Here is a 5,600-nt window from a genome sequence, read left to right on the forward strand (position 1 = left end):
AAAAGAAAAGAAAAGAAAAGAAAAGAAAAGAAAAGAAAAGAAAAGAAGAAAAGCAAGTAGAGGAAGCAGTTCCCATTTATTTTCAGATTGTAAATTTGCTGTTATATTTTTTCATATTAGGTAATTGTACTCTCCAGCTCATGTGAAGGTAGGAGGACAGGAAGAAAGAGGATATTTCCTTTAAGTTTTGATCCAGAGAAGCGAAATGTTTGCTCTCCCAGTGGGTACAATGTCTTTTTGTGCTTTACGATTTGATTGACACTGGCAAAAGGGGCATATTATGCACATACCACATGTAGCCCTTCATATCCTGCTTGATGTGTGAGCTGAAGTCGTTAATCTCACCCATTTCCTATGCTCAGCACTCTGTGCCAAGACGTTCAGAAATAACGAGGGATTTGGGATGCCTTAGCTATTGGGTGTCCAGCTAAAGAAACTTCTAAAGGTCTTGGTTTTCAGGAAGCTTTGAATAGCCATACTTGAAAATTGGGCTTATAAAATGGTGTTGGCAAGTGATAGGGCTCGGTCCTTGGAGGTCTCCATGAAGTGGGCATTTTCTCACTTGCAGGTTGGACTCAGTGGAGCATCACTGACATCTTTGGATGGATTTTCGTCAAGTCATGCTGCCACGTGGGCAGCAGGATTGGGCAGCAACTGTTACCTGCTGTGTTGGGCTGCTGTTGTTCTCCTAGGACTTGGACTTGGCTGGCATAAGCAAAGGTCAGTTTTCCCCTTGGGATAAAATATGTGATCTTTAAATGTCAAGCAAGGCAAAAAGAAGTACTTTGCTGAAGTGTCCTAACACCATGCTCAGTACGATTCAAAACTGAGGTATGCCGAAGCCATGACTGACCTCCACGTTGAAAGTTTTAGTGCGAGAAGCGATCCCTCTGCTGTTTACTAAATTTGAAACCATCAATTCAAGTCTAAAAGAAAATCCATGTTTTTTTTGCCCTAACCGGTATTCAAAACCTCCCGTTTTGAATATCCCATCTGTCCCTTCCCATCCCATCTGTCCTATCCCATCCTATCCCATCCTATCCCATCCTACCTTACCCCATCTCTCTACCTCACCCCTGCAGCCCCACAGCAGCTTCTAGAAGCGCTGGCTGAATACATTTCCCAGATGAACTCTAAGGTCAAAATAGCAGAGAATAAACAATACGCAGAGCAGAACCAGCGTGTACCAGCTTGTCTTAGTGGTATAAAGCTGAATAATACCTGGGTAAACACTGCAAAAGCAGCTATTGACAAATTGGCCACTCAAGAACCCAGTGACCTCTGAAGCGCTGGAGCTCTGCCAAAGTCCAGCAGCAGCAGGGAATATGATGAGCTGCTGTGTTTGGGAGCGAAGACACGGGGAAAGATATAAATTACATCCTGGATGTTGCAATGTCCTGCAGCTAACACTTCTATTATCTACATTGTGCATATATAGCATATAGTTACACAGTGTTAATCTGAGAAATAAGTATGTCAGGGGAAATCTAGTTTTCATCCTTTTGCTTCCACGGCTCCTTTCATTCTTTTAAAAATTACAATAATAAAATCTGCTTTTCAGGATGTTTGCAGCCAGTTTGGCAGGTTCAGAAGATAATCCTTCACACCTTTTGGCTTTAAATAAATCACTTTTTGTACAGAGACAAAAAAAGGCAGCCTAGACTGTTTTTATTCCTTTGAGGAACCCTGTGCAACACCTCCCAGCTATGTAAATGCTGTGGTCATCGTGCAAACACATTTCTCGGTTGGGTAGGTGTCTAGCATATTTTCTTCAGTCTCGGGGACCGCAGGAATAGGGTTTGCCCATTCTGCATGATTTGAAGTAGCCAGCCTAGTAATCCTTTGCAAACCCTTTGTAAAGGCAGAGAAAGGTTGCTTGCTCATGCAAATAAGCACTGCTGGTTTGGCTTGCAGAGGTATGCAGCTCGCCTTAATGATCCCACATAACATGGAGGCCTTGATCTTTCCCTGTCCATATTCTGTTTCCAGACTTTCCACTGCCCTCCTCCCCTGGAAGCTGTCTTGTAGGTAGGGTTACCCGTTAAAGTTGGGGGGCTCACAGGACTCATCCCGTCCTCGCAGGGCTCACGGGATGGGGCTGAGCTGTCGGCAGCTGTGGCTCCTATGCACGGGGACTGCCTGCAATGCAAGCCAGGCCCTCGGCCCCCTGGAAAGCCCAGAGACCTCTCCTGGTGGTGCTGGAGGTGGGAAGCACTCAGACTCTGTGATGTTAGAGGACACAGGGGTCTTACTTGCATTTCTCAGGGAATAATGCCTGTTTTATTATTATTATTATTATTATTATTATTATATTTTTATTTTTATTTTCATGTCTATATCCAGGACAGCAAATTCTTGGTCCTGGGAAGATGCACAGTGTGACGATGGCAGTATTGATTATGGATAAGGTCCTTGGTAGGGAGGAGGCTGTGCCTTGGTCCAGCTGAGGTTTCTGAAAGATGATTTCATGACCTCCCCTGTGCCAAGACCAGCCTAAAGAACAAGTCATGCTTATGCTTTATGCAGACCATATGCCACCGATTTATTCTGCTGAAACACAGCCAAAATCTTTCACTGGTTGGATGGAGGCATGTGGATAATGCACATTAGCAATACCAATACCTCATGTTTAGAGTAAAAAATAGGTATCTTTTAAAGCGACTGCTCTAAAGATTTATTAAACACCTGCTGTTACTTCCCGCTTGATCTTCGGCTAGGGCCTGCTCTGAAGAGCAATCAATTCTGCTTTTAAATGCAATATCTGATATTTTAAAATACCTTATCCCACCACCAAATGGAAAAATCCCTTCCCCTTAAGAGCTGGGATATTTGTTCTGCTCCTGTCCAAGCACGTGGCTGTTTCTTTCCATTCTCTCGATTCTGGCCAGCTGCGGGGTGGCAGAGTGGTCCTGGGTGAGATATTTGGTGGCTCGCAGACCTTTCCCATAGGGCTCACACCGTGCTGTGAACACCGAGCCCCATCTACTTTGTCTTCAGATGCATTTGAGCCTCGCTTGAGCATGAGCAGTGCCAGGGGACAGTGCCACATCTCCTCAGCCTGACCCCGCACACGGCTCTTCTCTGCAGGTTCACTCCGATGCCACAAGAACGTCTCCCTCCTGCTACCCTCCGTGTCCTGTGGAGCCCTGTGGCCTCTTCTGCGGCTTAGCCGTGGCCGCGTGGCTGCTAATCCCATCTCCTCGCCCCTCTGGGGGGCTAAACTGTCTGACCTGCGACCCTCAGCTGGTCTGAGACCTCCATCAATCCTTCTGAAAAGTTTTACTGGAATCAGGGCTTCCAAATGACCCTTTGCATAGCTTCTTAAAAAAAAAAAAAAAAAAAGAAAAAAAAGAAAAAAAAAAAAAAACACCCAAGAAAAATCCAGCCCTGTGCTGTTTTCTGTTGTTTTAGCAGAAACCAAACATAACTCATAAAAAACACAGGCAAGAAAAATAGAGCGCGCCGGCTGCCAGAAAAACAAATCGGAGCAGAACACGGAGGGGCCTCTCGCAGGGAGGAGGCAGGGAAGAAACACCTGCGATTTCCATCGAGGCTCCCCTGACACCCACGTTCCCCCCTCCCTGCTGCAGCCTGCTCTGGCTCCGGCCCCAGTGCTGGGTCTCAGATCGAGGGGTCCCTCCTCGTCCTCATGGGCTGCTTGGACACGGCCCCGAGCGCCGGCCCCGTGAATCACAGCAGCTGATGAGCACAGAGCGTGCCTGCCAATTGTCCTCATGACATTGCTATGGTTATCTTAAAAGTGCTCTGCAGATGTTTGCCTGCTCGGAGAAAAAATAATAAAAAAATAATAAAAAAAAAAAGAAGATGAAAACAAAGCTTTTTTTTTTTTTTTTTCTCTGCAACTGTTATACCGCAAGTATTAAAAATCTTGGATGGAGGCGGGGCTGTTGGTGCTGGTTGGGTTTGGGGCCGTGGTGGTCCCTAGAGGCTCCGGCGGGGATAAGATGCCAGGTGGCCCTGCCGTGCCACGGGACATGCTTGGTGCACCCTGCGATGGGCGAGCAGGCAGCGGGGATGGCTGCAGGCACCCAGGACGTGTGTGCAGTGCTTGGACGGGCTCGCTGTCACTCCGACCCTTCCCCGAGCAGAGAAATATCCACAGGGCTGTGCTCAGCCCTGAGGCATCCCCTCCGTGCTAGCAGAGACGTGTTTCTGCGTGTGATTTCCCAAAGCTCCTTTATCACCGTGAGGACTTCTCCCAGTGCTCCCAGACCACAACACGCAGGGCTTGGAGAGGGGACCTGAGACTCAACGTGGACCTGAGCGTGGAGCTTAAACATTTGTCTCGATTGTTTCATGACTTTGTCAGGCTTGGTGTTTATAGGAGGCAGGAAGATAAATGAGGCGGGAGGTGAGTGCTGAGGATGTAATTCGGGGCCGTATCAAGCAGGCCCTCAAGGAACAGCTTCTCCTTCCAGCCGCTGCACTGCTTCTCACAGCAGGATCAATGCACTGGCAGGGCTCATCCAAATGCCCTGCAGGGATGTTACAGGAGTGTCCAGCACGAGCCCGCTGGAATCAAGAGCAGGTTTTTTCCATCCATTTATGCAAACCCTGACCACGTTAGAAATGAGCGTGCACATCCTCAGCGGCAGCACAAGCCCGCCGGGCTCGGGGGTCCCACAACAGGAGGCGATCCGCTGGGCTGTGGTGGAGAATCCATCCCTACACCACACAGAGCGAGGAACAGCCCGGGGAGAAAGCTCCCTCTGCTATTCCATGGGAATGGTGGGAGGCTCAAGCGCACAGCGTGCTCAGGAACATTTTGTGAGGCTGGGGTGGCTAAATGGAGTTTCGAAACGCGCATTTTTCTTTGCAAAAGGGGGTGGAAAATCCTGTTTAGGGAAGCAGAGCCCAACTCCGTTGAATAGAAAATATTCCGGCTATAAAAAGCATCACTGCCTTTCTCTGGAACACATAAAGGGCACAATTCAGCAGCTCACGCGATGCTTCGCTGACCTGGGGTCCCCAGATCATTTGCATTTTTGCGGGACAGGGGCACGGCTCGAAACCACTTGACAAGCCCTTTCGTGGAGCTGCCTGATTTACCTTCGGCAGGGCAAAAGAGGGAGCTCATGCTACAACAAGAGGACAAAGGATTCAATAGATAAGGCTCTCCCGAGGAGCGAGGAGGGTCCCAATATCGCCAGCACCTGAAGCTTCCCTGGTGCGGTCAGAGCTACCTGAGCATCTCCACAGCTGAGGGGGTTTCCATCGAAACAAATTTATTTCAACAGGTGAAGGCTGTTTGCTAAATTGCTGATTTTATGATAAGTTCTTGATTTGGGGTAAATCTTTGAAGTTTATCAGCTCACTGAAGATGATCATTAATGGATTTATTTCCTCCTTGCTTTCTCTCATCCTTCCCCCCCATTCTTCTCTCAGTCCGTGAAAAATGTCAGCAAACATCAGCCCAGCTGACAGAGAAGTATGGGCTTCAGGCAAGGGGAGAAATCAGGAGAAGTTTTGGAAAGTGAACACTGGCTAAAACACCAGTGGATTTCTGTGCATCTTGAAGTATAAAATGCTCTCATACACTCCAGTGAGTGATTTCCCATTTTGTGCATGTATCTTATATT

The 5,600-nt window shown here is 47.8% G+C and overlaps 1 long non-coding RNA gene across 1 annotated transcript in view; it reads left to right on the forward strand.

The window, feature by feature from the left end:
* LOC118173049 overlaps window positions 1–3,795 on the forward strand; it is a 7,625-nt gene extending 3,830 nt beyond the window's left edge. Inside the window, exons 4-6 of the long non-coding RNA XR_004753981.1 lie at window positions 569–720; window positions 1,990–2,028; window positions 3,412–3,795. This is a non-coding gene — a long non-coding RNA (uncharacterized LOC118173049). The remainder of the gene's footprint in view (window positions 1–568; window positions 721–1,989; window positions 2,029–3,411) is intronic.
* The last annotated feature ends 1,805 nt before the right edge of the window (window positions 3,796–5,600 follow it).

This window comes from Oxyura jamaicensis, chromosome 12 (genome assembly GCF_011077185.1).
Source record: "Oxyura jamaicensis isolate SHBP4307 breed ruddy duck chromosome 12, BPBGC_Ojam_1.0, whole genome shotgun sequence".
NCBI classification, from domain to species: Eukaryota; Metazoa; Chordata; class Aves; order Anseriformes; family Anatidae; genus Oxyura; species Oxyura jamaicensis.